Source organism: Pelodiscus sinensis, chromosome 1 (assembly GCF_049634645.1).
Source record: "Pelodiscus sinensis isolate JC-2024 chromosome 1, ASM4963464v1, whole genome shotgun sequence".
Taxonomy (NCBI): domain Eukaryota; kingdom Metazoa; phylum Chordata; order Testudines; family Trionychidae; genus Pelodiscus; species Pelodiscus sinensis.
This window is the reverse complement of record NC_134711.1, coordinates 165,590,865-165,605,795: the sequence shown is the minus strand read 5'-3', so window position 1 is coordinate 165,605,795 and position 14,931 is coordinate 165,590,865.

Below are 14,931 nucleotides of genomic sequence, written 5' to 3'. Positions count from 1 at the left end.
TTGCACCACCACCAAGGGAACCTCCCTGGTAAGTAGAAAGTGCCAGGGGAAGAAAAAAGGCAAGGACCCTATCCAGAAAACTCCTTCCCAGATGGCCATAGTTACTGCTGCAGCCTTGCCAACAGACATGGTCCCCCTGGCCATCCCTACCAGCAACTCTGGAGGTGCTTGCTTTACAGGCTGCAGAACATGTGCCTCTCCTGACATCCCATTACAATCTCCTGCAGCCCCTCAAGCCACCACAGCTGCTGTTGCTATTAGCACAGCCTCTTTTAAAGTCAGCAGCGGCCATGCCTCCATCCCCACCCTGAGCATGGACACTGCATCTGGCTTATCCCTCATCGAAATGTAAGTGTTGGCACTGGCATAAGTGGAGGGGTCCTCAGCCATTGGGCAGTGTCTAAGATATATGAGAAGGTGCTCTTCCAGGCCTCAGAAACTGTTATTGAGGAGGTGGTAGAAAAAGGCATTTCAGTGGTGGGCCACTTTGTCTCATTCAAATCCTTGTAGAACCCAGGCCTACAGATGGACTTCGCTTCCTTCCCCACCCCTCCCCCCATCCCAATACTCCTTTTTTGTTTTCCCTCACTGCCTTGGGAAAGTCTCCACCCTCAGTCCTCTCTCACTGGGTTACAGTGACCTCACCCTGAAAGGACAATCACATCTTGTTCCACCAGCAAGTCACCATGTAGATGATGGGGCATTGCAGGGATAGTTTGGAGGGGTCTTTTCTGGTACCCTGCCAGGGTGTCTTGTACTGGGTCCATTATTTGTCATAGAGGATCAGTGCTTCCTCTGTTAGGGTATGTCTACACTACAGCGCTAATTCGAACTATCTGACAAAACTTGAGGAAGGTCCACACTGCAATCATGTTCTTTCGATAGTAAATCAGAAGAACAGAGGGCTTTTTCTGATGTTGGTAATCCTCATTCTATGAGGAAGCTTTTTTCAAAAAGAGTTCTTTCGCAAAAAGGTGTGTGTGGATGGGGAAGAGGTTTTGGTTTTTTCAAAAGAAGAGGCCTCCAGGAAATAGCACTGGTACCCTGGTGGCCACTCCATACAAAGTAATCACAACTCTATAGTTCCTCTCTCCTGTCCCCTCTTAAAGCTGCAGGCACCCTGGACAAGCCTTGTGGCAGGAAGCTGGCCAGAGAGCTTCACCACGTGGCTCTCCCTGCCAGAGGCCTGCTGCAGTGATGGCTGAGATTCAAGCCCCTCACAACCTCCCTGGCCCTTGTGGGAAGCAGCCCCAGGGGTCCAAGGACTCACCCAGGAGGATGAAGAGGTGGCCCCGTCCTGGTCTGGCCCAGAGATCCAATCCCTCCTCGAACTATGGGGTGAGGAGGAGACATTATAGAATCTCCAGGCAAAGTGCAGAAATGCAGACACTTATGGCTGGATGGCCAACTCCCTGGCGGACCGTAGACACCCATCCCAGACCTTGGAAGAGGTCTGGAGTAAGGTCAAGGAGCTCCAGCAGGGATATGTCCAGGCCAGAGAGCGCAGCTCACGCTCAGGGACAGGACCCCACAACTGCCCCTATTACAAGGAGCTACATGAGATACTGTGGGCTGGGGAAATGTCTTCCCCACCCATCCTCATGTCCTCTGGCCTCAAGCCCCCAGTGATCACCCAACCAGAGGAGAAGCAGGAGGGCCAGCTGGCTGTGGCGGAGGAGGAGAAGGAGACGGGCATTGTGTTCCTCCCCTGGAGCCAGTGCTCCTGGGCCAGGATGTCTCCCAGGTCTCCTTGGACACCTGGGAAGGATCTTCAGGTGAGTGGTCTCACTTTGTCACACACACAGGGCGGGGGATGCAGGCACACATGGGGAGAGGGTCACTTGGGCTGCTCAGGATGGACATCGTGCTGTGGTCAATGCATTTGCAATGATGTGCTGCGTTGCTCTGCGGCACATGGATGCAGCAGGCAGCCTCTCAGCATGGGTGGGATCCTGCTCCCCAACTGAGGGGAGGCCACACGCATCGTGCCATGGGCAGCAGCCACCTCCTATGAGTCCACAGGGCTGTGTAAGGGAGGGGCAGCACAAGTCCCTGGGGACAGGGTTTCCTCCCAACCCCATTCCTCCCCACAGCCCTTAGAACCCCCCTTTTCCCAAGGGTCCCCCTTATGCAACAATCTCTCCACCCCACTGCAGGGACTGCAGCCTGACAGCTCCTTACCACCCTAAGGAGGGCCCAGATGGTGGATTTCCCCATGCTGAACTGGTTGCCCACTTACCGGTAGCCGTTGAAAGTGGCGAGCCTCCAGAGGGCGATTGCAACCTGCTTCTCTAGGGGAGTTGTGGGCCACAAGTGGGTGTCGCATCTCTGGAGGGTGGGGGAGAGCCAGGCATATAGCTCCAAAAAGGTGGCCTTCTACATGCGGAAATTTTGGAGCCACTGCTGCTCGTCCCACCAGTCCAAACTGGTGTAGAGCCTCCAAAAACTCCTCTCCACTGTGGGGTGCAGTTGCCAGAGTGGAGGAGCCACAGGAGTCCCCAGAATAAGGGTCCAGGTCATGCAGGACCAGAAAAGCAGCTGGCAGAAAGTGCTACAAAAACTGCAGCATGACCATGTGGCGCCATCAAATGCCTGGCACAAAGAATAAAGCTGTGGTGTCCAAAAGAGAACAGGGCAACCACAGCAGGCACTGCAAGAGCTTTGCTGTCCCTCGAAGAGTTAGCAAGCATGCATCAGAAGCAGAGAAATGGCTGTCCAGGGGGGTCCCTTTAAGCATGTGTCTCTGCAAGGCTTTGGCACCAGCACTTGGAAGCAACTGGTGACCTAAAGCCCTGCCTGAAGTGGTTCTGGGTGGTCTTTTATGTGCGGGTATGTCTACACTTGCAGCCTATTTTGGAATAGGGCTGCAAATGTAGGCATTCAGAATTGCAAATCAAGCACAGGGTTTAAATATCCTACACTTGATTTGCATCTTCCCGGCGGGCACCATTTTTGAAATTTACAAGCCCGGAATAATTGCCTGTGTCTACACATGGCAGTGAAATGGGCGTTCGAAATAAAGCCCTATTTTGAACTATCTGTTATTCCTTCTGCAATGAGGTTTAACAGGTAGTTCAAAATAGAGCTTTATTTCGATCGCCCATTTCACTGCCACATGTAGATGTGGGCAGTTTTTCCGGGCTTGTAAATTTCAAAAATGGCGCCCGGATGAGAAGATGCAAATTAAGCGCGGGATATTTAAATCCCGGGCTTGATTTGCAATTTCAAATGCCAACATTTGCAGCCCTATTCTGAAATAGGCTGCAAGTGTAGACATACCCTGAGAGAGTATCCAATCAGTCTGGATGCTCTCTTTTGCAAAAGCGCCTCACTTTTTTGATGTGCTTTTGTGTGTTCTTTTGCAAGAAGTTTTTTCAGAAGATCGCTTCCAAAAAAAGCTTCTTGCACAAGGACCTACAGTCTAAATGTAGCCCTTGTCACTGGTCTAGCACCTGCCCCTCAAGGATAGAGAGGGAGCTTCTCATAAAGCATGTAGGGGGTTACCAATGGGTCTGCTTCCATGCCTCTCAATAAAGTCTCATGGGTGGAGCTGGCTAAGCAAGATTTGGTGGAGGAAGAAGGCAATGCCCTTTACTCACAGAGTCCCTTTCTCCAATCTTTTCCCCATGACATACCAGGGAACAATCCAGACTAATGAGTAGCTATATCACCACTGCCCTGCAACCCTGAGTGCTTACAGATCCTTGCTGAAGTATCTTCCACCTATCCACTCACAAACAGCCTTCCAGGATGCGAGCCTCCCACTGGGCCAAATGGCAGAAAAACCTCTTCTGGTAAAGCAATCGGAAAAAGTTATAGTGTAGACCTAGCCTGACTGAAAGTGCAGAGTGCTAGCCATGCTTGAGTTACACAACGTCTCTCATCAGCCTAACCCCAACAGCCCAATCTTTCCAGATTTCCCTTCCCACCCCCAGAAATGATGTCCTATACTGCCCAGAAAGTTTGTGGATAGTATATATTTTAAATCTGTTATTCCTTGGAATAACATGGCAATTTATTATCTTAGATTATTATGCAGACACTTCAGTTTAAACACACTGGATTAGATAAAACAGTAAAACATTATTAACTCCAAAGGGATAGATTTTAAGTGAGTACAAGTTAGAAGTGGTAACAGGAAAAAAAAACATAAAATATTTACTATTGGCTAAGTAAATACACTTTTTCAGGTTCAAGCAAAGTTTCTCATCACATCTCATCTCATCACATCAGTCTTACTGACCAAACTCAACCAAAGTCAGGACTCCTTCCCAAAAATCCAACTGTTGCTTCCTTTTTCTCTTAGGGTGTGTCTAGACTGCAGGTTTTTTTTGAAAAAAGTGTCCTTTTTCGAAAAAACTTCCCCTGTGTCTAGACTGCCGCCGAGTTCTTTCTAAATTAAATTGAAAGAACACAGTGTATTTTTTGACTGTGGTAAACCTCATTTTTTGAGAGCACCTTTTTTCGAAAGTGCTCTTTTGAAAAAAGGCATTCTTGAATGCAAACACGGTTTTTTCGAAAGAGAGCATCCAGACTACCTGAGTGCTCTCTTTTAAAACAGCGGATCACTTTTTCGAAAGAAGTCGTTGTAGTCTAGACGCTCTCTTTCAGAAGAGGCTTGTAGTCTAGATGTAGCCGTAGGTGCAGTGAATGTGGAAAGAGGGAGAAGGGGAAGAGATGTTATGGGGGTCTTTGTGCATCTTTATAGTTTCAGTTCCCCCCTTAAAAAGATTTCCAGCTGGGCACTAGACTTAAAGTCTGTGTGGAAGGATGGTCTCTGATGGTTTTTTAATCTGCTTGAACTTGTTTTGACTTCCTTTCCTCCTTGATGATTCTGTGTACTGCTTAGATGCAAATTAAGCACAGCACACATTCCTTTGTTTTTGACAGATCTGGGTGGCAACTTTTGTTTGGGTAGGACTCGGGGATTGGAACATATGTAGTAGTGGGTAGTGAGGTAACTTTTAGCTGGTCTGTAGATGTAAAAGAATAAGTTTGAGGCATAGGTGGCAGGTACTTACCCTGACAAGTAAGTTTATTTTGAGGGAAGGGTTTTATCTTGAAATAACCCCATTTTTTCTCTTGAAATAGTGCTATTTCGAAATATTGCCCAGGCATTCCTCACCCCCGAAGGGGGAGAAGGAAAAAACAAAGAACTACTAACTATCTAACTAACTTGAACTATTTACAACTATCTACAACACTTAAGAGAAAACGGGAACCATTAACTACTCTAAGAGAGAGTCACACTTCAACGACCGTCATGGGCGATAAGAAGGAACTGAGGAGGGGGAGCACTGGTAGGGGTACTTATGCTCCGCCACAGCGGCACCACTCCAGGGGGCACCCTGCTGGCACTACGGGTGCTGCTAGGGAAAATGCTCCAGAAGATGTGGTGCATGCGGTGCACACACCTGATTCAAATGGATATGAGCAACCACTCGAAGAGGAATGGTTATTTACTTGTTCTTATAACATAAGAATTTGGTGGTCACCAAATAATACTAAGAGGTGGCAGGGTTAAACAAATAAGAGGAAGTTTTTCTTTGCATAGCGCACAGTCAACCTGTGGATTTCCTTGCCACAGGATTTTGTGATGACCTTTTTCAGGGTTCAAAAAAAACTTGGTCCATCAATAATTTTTAGCCAGCATGGGTAGAAATGGTGTCCCTACCCTCTGTTTCTCAGGAGCTGGAAATGGATGACAGGAGAGGGATCACTTGATGATTACCTGTTCTCTTCACTCCCTCTGGAGCATCTTGCATTGGCCACTGTCAGAATATAGGATATTGGGCTAAATTGACCCTTGGTCTGACCCAGTATGGCCATTCTTATGTTCTTCAACAATAATGGTACCACACATTTTATCAGGATGAAACTAACAAGGAAATTACGCAATTGTAAATGGTACCTTACAAGACATGCCTTGTACCAAATTATTGCAACAGTACATAGTGTGTAAATACTAGGGTATATTCCATTATAACCACCATTTGGCAATGAAATGGAAATTGCTTCTCTTGCTGATGAAGAATCCCCTTTTGGCAGGCAGGATTCTCAAAGAGATCTTTCAGGAGAGTCTGGCCTTCTGTCTGATCCCTGTAACCTACTGGGAGAATGACCTTTTGCTATCAGGCCTCAGTATAAGTACCAAATCCATTGCAGTCCTTCTTTTCTTCTTCCCCAGCCTTGTCTAGGATGCTGCTCCTAGTCTTGCTCCTGGGTGCCACCTGCCTGTTCCATTTGCTCGGCTGCAGACAGCACCCAGTTTGAGGCTGCCAAGCCTATTGTTTTGATGGCCAATGTTGAGAGCAGCTTGATTTAGAGTCTTTGGTGCACCCAAAGACAGGACAGTTGTTTCTGGAACAATGTAGGTGCCTTGACCTAGTCAGTGCCCTACAAGATGCTGAGGCTGGTGGCATCGAGCTTTCTGTGGCCCCCAGTCCCCCAATGCGAGAAAGTCAAATTTTTGTGCCTGATGAAATGGTGCCATACCCAGATCTGACACCAGGCCCCACCTCTTTGATCTCCCATGCTGTTGCCACCCTAAAATTGTCATCTTCCCTTCCTCACAGGGGAAACTCTTGGGAGGCAATATTTCTGGGTATGTCTACACTACCACCCTAGTTCAAACTAGGGTGGTAATGTAGGCAACCGGAGTTGCAAATGAAGCCCGGGATTTGAATTTCCCAGGCTTCATTTGCATCTTACCGGGCGCCGCCATTTTTAAATGTCCGCTACTGCGGACTCCGTGCCGCGCGACTACACGCGGCACGGACTAGGTAGTTCGGACTAGGAAGTAGTTCAGTACAAGGTAGCACGGACTAGGTAGTTCGGACTAGTTCGACCTAGCCCGTACCGCGTGTAGCCGCGCGGAACGGAGTCCACACTAGCGGACATTTAAAAATGGCGGCGCCCGGCGAGATGCAAATGAAGCCCGGGAAATTCAAATCCCGGGCTTCATTTGCAACTCCGGTTGCCTACATTACCACCCTAGTTCGAACTAGGGTGGTAGTGTAGACATACCCTCTGTTCCTATGCTTACTCCATCACAGGGCTGCTGTGCTTCCTCTGCCACTCATTTTATGTTGGGGGCTGTGGTAAATAATGTGGTGAGAATGGTATTGCAGTAGAGTTCCATTACTGAGGGAGAGGCACATATTCCACTAACAGAAGCCAGCAGAGCCCATCTGAGGAGGACAAGGAACCCCAGTAGGCCAGTCTGTAATAACTCCACTCTGATTCCACAACCCACTGGGGACATTAATTGTAAGCTTCTTCATGGAGCTGAGAGCACTGATATGTACCAGGCATGACTCACAAACTCCTCCAACATATGTGTCTTTTGCAGCACAAGGGAGACCCTGACACAAATCTACATAGATTTGCTCAATGTAAAGGTCACCAGAATTTTTTACCATAGACAAAACAATGTATTATTCCCTATAATAATTCTCAGAAACTGTTGAACTATTTTGGCTGAAATTTTCTAGAAGAATTCAGCCTAAGGCAGACACTCAGCATGGAAAATTTCAGCATAAATGGTTAAAGTTTGGCAAAGTTTAAGCAACTAAAAACAAGATCTTAAAATGGAAAGCCTCAGGTGACCTTAATAATAGGTGCTACTAGAAGCCCTGCCTATAATGATCCATGTCCAATCTTAAAATAATTGTTGAAGGTTATTCTAATAGAGATGATCACATAGGACATAGCACAAATGATCTGATTTTCTCAGAGTCTCCCTGGCTTCCTATTTTCCAGCAATAGCTTTGCTGGGACAATAAAAACAGATTAATCAGTTTCATTTTGTTTCTTTATTTTCCAGGTCTCCTGTGCAGCCACAATGCTGTAATATCTGGGTTGTAAACAGGCAGAAAAGTGGGTTTTTTCCAGTTCAAGTTAACTGTTTCCTTTGAAATATTTTCTTTAAAATCTTTATGAAAACATTTTTACCACTATGATTTGTAAAGCTTTCTTTCTTTCTTTTAGGCTATGTCTACAATACAGGGTTTTTGCGCACAACCAGCCATTTTTGCACAAAAATCCATGGAGCATCCATACCTCAAGTGCATTTTTGTGCAAGAAAATCTACAGTCAATTGACAGAACAGAGGGCTTTTTGCAGGGTAGGTATACCTCTTTCTACGAAGCATAACTCCTTTTTGTGAAAGAGTCCTTGCGCAAAAAAGTGTGTGTGGACACTCAACAAGGGTTTCTTGTGAAAAAAGAGCCTATCACAAAAAGCACAGGTGATAGAAAATCAGAACTTTCTTGTGCAAGAGCGTCCATGAGTGTGGATGCTTTCTTGTGCAAAAGCACATTGCTTTTGTGATGTGCTTTTGAGGTATGGACACACTTTTGCAAAAGGCTTTTTGCACAAAAACCCTGCAGTGCAGACAAAACCCTAGAATATGACACAATGAGCCTGGATTCTGAGTCAGGTTTGAACCCAAACCCCCCTTCTGTCAATACACAAATCAATGTGACTCAGGTGAGTAGGAAGTCTGAATCTGGGTCTTAGGACCCTGCTAGGGAAATGGGTCAGAGCCTAAATCCCACTGTGAATCTGGTCTAAGCTGTGTCATTTTGCAGTGTGGATGCAGCTCAAACCAAAGGTCCAAGTTAGAAGATTAGCATAATGCAGTATGGCTGTGACTGTTAGAACTGAGTCCAGCAATTTTTAAGTCCAGGTTTACAATGCAGTATGGATGTTCAGACATGGATTGTGGAATTTGTTTTCCACAAACCTGACTTTACAATACATTGTAAACATAGCCAGAATGGCAGCCTCCTTTTAAATTACCAGGACATATGAGAAAATCATTAATAGCTATGGGACTGTTAGTAACAGGAGACATTCTTAAGGCAGTGAAGTGACTGGTATTATTTATAACATTAACACCCTCTCTGTCTTCAGGTTTTGAATATTGCAAAGTCATATCAACTGGATGAAGGGGATATGGATCTAGGCATGCATGTATGATCTTTGCATAAATAATTAAGCAAAACAGAAATCATTAGATGCTAACTAAACTTGGACCAGCTGGTGTAGCAGTAAATGTGGGATAAACTAACATTTAAGAATAATATAGCTTGAATATATTCTAAAGTATATGCAAACATGTTAGGCTGAGTACATTTAGAACACAATTAAAAAATAAGTCTATAAGTACTTCCAAGACTTCGCATAATTTTATAACAAGCTATATTATGCGCACTTATAAAGAGATGGTATGGAGCCCTTATAAGGAGTCACTACTGAGCTATATTATTAGAGCCAAACACATTTGCCAGTTTGAGCAAGTCAAAAAAGAACTTCATTCTATCTGCATTGGCTCTGTTGCAGGTACCAAGGCAGAGCAAATTTATTTAAAAAAGTCAGTTACATGAGTTTTGCTAGCTATCAAACACGTGGGAGAATTTTAGCTAGAATTTATATGTATATCCATTTTCTTAACCAGAGTCATTTTTGTTGCATCAACTTTATAGGTAAAAAGACAACTTATGATTAAGAATCACTGGCCTCAGTTCTCTAGTAGCCAGAGCCACGTATAACCATTTACACCAATTTAAAGTGGGAATAAGATGCAGTCAGATCAAAATGGTAGTAGTTTTCACTGATTTTTGCACTCATTTTGAATTGGTAGAAATCATGCATCTTGTGCAGCAGGCCTGTTGTGATTTATATTCATTATTTCCCCCCTCCAAATATGAGTGACATATCTTACATTGATTATAATTGTTTTATAATTAGGACTTCATCCCACACAAGTTTTATATGTAGTAAGAGCAGCATGCAATTTCTTTTACTTGGTTGATCTTACTAACTAATGGAGAGCAAAATTTCACTGAATTCATAATATTGCTATGGAACTGATACATACTGTACTGTATATTTTATGGAAATTAACACATTTCCTCTGAAGGAGCATATTTTCAAACTTCAATTGCTCTTTACCGTAGCCATTTTTTCAAACAAAAAAGTACAGTGAATTTTATGTCTATATTTTTATTCTTTCCAATATATTTTCACAGTTGAAAACATTTAACTAAATTAGTAGTTACAGTATTTGTTCAAACCAATGCATTTGTACAGGTATCTTGCAAATAAATGTTATTCAGTTTTTTAGGAAGGTGTTTCAACCAAGTCCACAACATTGAAAAACAAGCAATAACAACAGTAAAAGAAATCTGAGTCTGCCTATACAATATTACTAAAATATTAAGATAAAATTTACTCTGGGTATAACTCCACCTAGTTGAATTACATTTGGCACAAATATGGCCATTAGCTTTTAGTTAAATCAGATGGTACATATTTTCTTCCTCTAACATTTAACTTCCACTGAAATGCAATGCTCCATTTCTGTAAGTGGAAGGAAACACTCTGGCCAGATTTGACTACATGATGTGTGTAAGGGAGGAACACCAAATCTATATCATCCTCTCTCTTTATAGCACCTTGATAGCTTTTCTAGCAGTGCTAGTATGGACAAATATAATGAGCAAGCATTCTATTCAGCATTCCCTTTTCCAAAAGGTGACTTATCCAAACAGATGCCAGTACCAAAATCCATGAACTTAAATGCAGTAATATATACAGTGTTGCCAGCTCTTGTGATTTTGCTCATGAGTGACAGGATTTCAGAGGGTTCAGGAGACTCTTTTGATGACATCATAAAAGCCTGAGTCCCAAGCCAGCAGAATCGCTCTCCTTCACATATTTTTCTTGCAGCAAGGGGGGAGGGAGGGAGAAGAGAGCAAAGAGCCCAGTAGACCAGTGCAGCTTGGATGTCTCTTTCTCTTGTGAGCACAGAGTGTGCCTCTGCTCCTTCCACCTCTGTACTACAGCATCTACCACAGAAAAGTGAGAAAGGGGGGTGAAGAACCCCTGAAACTGCCCACCCAGTGTGCAGAGGACAAGAGAAGACTCCATTGTAGATGCAGGCCAAGGATTTGGGGGATAAAGAACATCAGCAAGAGCAGAGGTGAGGCTGAGCGGTGGGAGCTGAATTGTAGAGATGGTGAGTAATAGGGTGAGGTGATCTGAACTGAAAGTGCAGGTTGAACTAATGGAGGTGGAGCTGGAAGGCTGAACTAAAGGGAGTGAAAGATAATGGGATGGACTAAACTGAGAGTGGGAGCCCTGAACTGATGGGGGAGGGTCAGGACTGATTAGGTAGGCTGAGCTGGCTGAGGGACAGATTTGATGGAAATGCTGGATGGGGAAGAACTGAGGAGACTGGAGATAGCATTATTGGCTGGTTTAGGGATGAGCAGATGTAGGGGTAAGAACTCTTGCAGTGGGTCCAAACTCGCCATACCCTATATAAGAGAGTGGGAAGCATCAATTGTCATACAAACACATGGGATGGGCAGTGGAAGTTTAACATTCAAAAGGCAGACCAAAAACACTTTCTGATATTTAATTTTAATCTCATGATTTTGGGGCCAATTTCATGATTTTGGAGTGTCCAGCATGTGATTTTTGATCTTTTGCAGTAGGGAATAATGTGTATGGGTCTCCACTTGCACCCATTCACACAGAGCTATATCTACAGAAGCACACCATGGGTGATGGGTGGTAGCCAAGAGCCATGCCAGGAGGCTGTGAGAAGGTCATAAGAACAACATGAAGAGCCCAGCACTTGTCTTTTGATGAAGGACTGGATCTTTTCTTTTGTGTAACTCCCTTTGAAGCATTAGGAAGAGTGGAAAGAGCATCAAAGGACATTAATTATGGGAGGAGGGATAGTTCAGTGGTTTGAGCACTGGCTTGCTAAACCTAGGTTTGTGAGCTCAATCCTTAAGGGGGCCATTTAGGGCTCTGGGACAAATCTATTAGAGATGGTACTTGGTCCTGCCATGAGGACAGGGGACTGGACTTGATGGCCTCTCAAGGTCCCTTTCAGCTCTATGAGATAGATATATCTCCATATGTTAATTGACTGGATTTTATTTTTTGTCTAAAATATTCACAAAATATGATTTTATAATAAACAGTCTTTATATAGCTTTATGCTGTAACTCTTATATAAAGATTTAACCTTGAATTGTAAAGATGTATTGTTCTTAATACAGGATTATTTGAATTCTTTGCTATTATAGGATTATGATGAAGTTGAGAATAAATAATTCAATCATTTTCTTAGGGCTTCTGACACAAAGAGAAACTGATATAATTCAGGTAACTATTACTGCAAAGATAAAACAGATTAAGACCAAACTTTGGTTTCTACAGAGGTACCTCACTCTTCACTGAAACCAGGAAAGAAGGGACAATTCAGTGATTTAAAATGAAAAGACAGTAAATGAAAATTTAAATGTATGTCCTTTTTTCCTGCTAGAATTCAAAATTCTCAATTCTCCTGCCCCTTTTCACACAAAACTCCCATAGATGTTAAGGAGAAGGAAACCTTTGTGGTCATGAGAAAAAAAATGGATAATCTTTTATGAGATTAAACAACCATAGAAAATAAATCCAAACATCTATTGTGATTATTTCAAAGCCTATGAAGGTAATGGAAAATATGTTAGCCTTTGCTACCCCGCCAACCTAACGTTGAATCCTCAAGCATCTAGCTCTCTGACAGGAGAACTGGAGCTACTAAGGAAAGTACTATTCCCCACAGAAAAGGCTCCAATTAGTGGCAATCTTTTCTATGATGTTTTCAACCCTTGATCATTGAATGTGTCTCTCTTCATTGGTTAATGTTATCCAATGAGAGCAGCATCCTTCTAAAGTGGTATTTTCCCCGTCAGTGTTATTCTTTCCAAATACAGCATAGAAACATAATGGATCACTGCAGTGCAGATATCTGCTGGAAAAGTTGAAATACTCATCAGATAAACCCAGAATGCTGTTGTAAAGAGGAAAGACCATGACAGAATGTACAAACTACACACTGTGGCAGGGAAGGAAGGAGTTAATGATCCAACTCTGAACCTTACATGGGCTGCAGGCTGCTTCACCCTGTAACACTTGTGAGAAATGCTCCAGCTGAAAAGAATATAGAAGAGGTAAACAGGAAATAAAAAGAGGCAGAAGATGCCTCAGGCTTGGTTGCTTTAGAAAGGGAAGGGGTTTGTTTGCTAAGTTTGTATGTAGCCTAAGGGTCTAAGAAATGATTTTTTTTCCCCTGGAAGACAAGATGAGTGTATTCTGGAGAAATAAAGCAACTCAGATTACACACTGTTCAGGTACTCATTACGTAGATGAACTTTCCAAGTTTCCTGAGGACACTTATTGAGATGTTCCCCTTAGTTTTTAAGGGAAAACTAAGTCTACAGGGCAGCTCTAGAAATTGGAAAAGAGTTATTTAGTTTTTTAGAAATAGATTCTGCTCTTTATCTAGCTTTGGGTCGTGACTTGTTGGTACATAAATATAATGTTGACTCTTAGTTGTGGATAGCTAGAACTCTCATATTTTTTCCTGAGCTGTGTCCTCTTAGTAGCTCTTGCTAAACTTTTACTGAATGGATAACTGTACAAATTGGTTATGCATATTGGATGCACCGTAGTTAAGACTACATTAGGTAGTTTGATTTAATAGAAGTTTTAAATCTTCATAATTCAATGAAATGGCAAAAAAGAAAAAAAAACCAACCTTGAGATTGGAGTACTATTTGAATTTTCCATGGTAGATTGACAAAAGTTTTAAAATTCACCCTTAATGAAAAATTCTTTAATGGATTGTTCCTTTTCTTTGAACTTTTTACACTTTGGGGCTGTGTCTAGACTGGCCAGTTTTTCCGGAAAATCAGCCACTTTTCTGGAAAACTTGCCAGCTGTCTACACTGGCCGCTTGAATTTCTGCAAAAGCACTGACTTCCTACTGTAAGAAATCAGTGCTTCTTGTGGAAATACTATGCTGTTCCCATTAAGGCAAAAGTCCTTTTGCGCAAAATGGCGATCGGGGCTTTTTTGCGGAAAAACGCATCTAGATTGGCACGGACACTTTTCTGCAAAAAGTACTTTCTGCAAAAAGTAGACGCTCTTTTCCAAAAACACTTTTAATGGAAAACTTTTCCATTAAAAGCATTTCCGGAAAATCATGCCAGTCTAGACGTAGCCTGGGAGTTGTATTTTGGAATTTTCTTCCATATCATCTGCTAATTTCTTAGGAAAGTATTAGCTATGCATAATTATCTCTTTTTAGCCACAAGTATGTCAAGGCAAACCTACTGAATTTTGAGGCATACCGTATACTCCTGTAGCCTATACTCTAAGGCTATGTCTACACTGGCAGCTTCTTGCACAAGAACAGCTGTTCTTGCACAAAAACTTGCCATGTGTCTACACTGCATGCATGTTCTTGCGCAAGTAAATTTACAGTACAGCGTTGTAAAACAGGGCTTCTTCCGGAAGAGTTATTCCTCTTCCGACGAGGAATAAGCCCTCTTGTGCAAGAGCTCTTGTGCAAGAGGCCAGTGTAGACAGGTTCAAATGGCCATCAGAGCTTTCTTGTGCAAAAGAGCATCCACACTGCCATAGATGCTCTTGTGCAAAAGAACTTCTCTTGCACAAAAGCACATGCCAGTGTAGACACGCTCCTGTGGAAAACTTTTTGCGCAAGAACTCTTCCGCAAAACAGTTCTTGCACAAGAAGCTGCCAGTGTAGACGTGGCCTAAGGCAATAACTTAAGTGACCTAAGCAGTATTAAAATAGAACAAATTATGAAAGGGTATGGTAATATGTTGATGGGTCTAATCTCTTAATATCATTGATAAAAGCATACTTGGTCACTGTAAAGTAAGTGAAAGCCTTACGGAAACATGCATTCTAATAATGCTATTAGCAATATGAAAGAAAGCAATGCATATTTTCCCCCTTAAGTTTGTAGCAGAACATCTCATAGTTTTAAAAGCATGCACATTAACTCTCACTAAAGATAGCTACTATTTGCTAATAAACATCAATAACTATGGAAG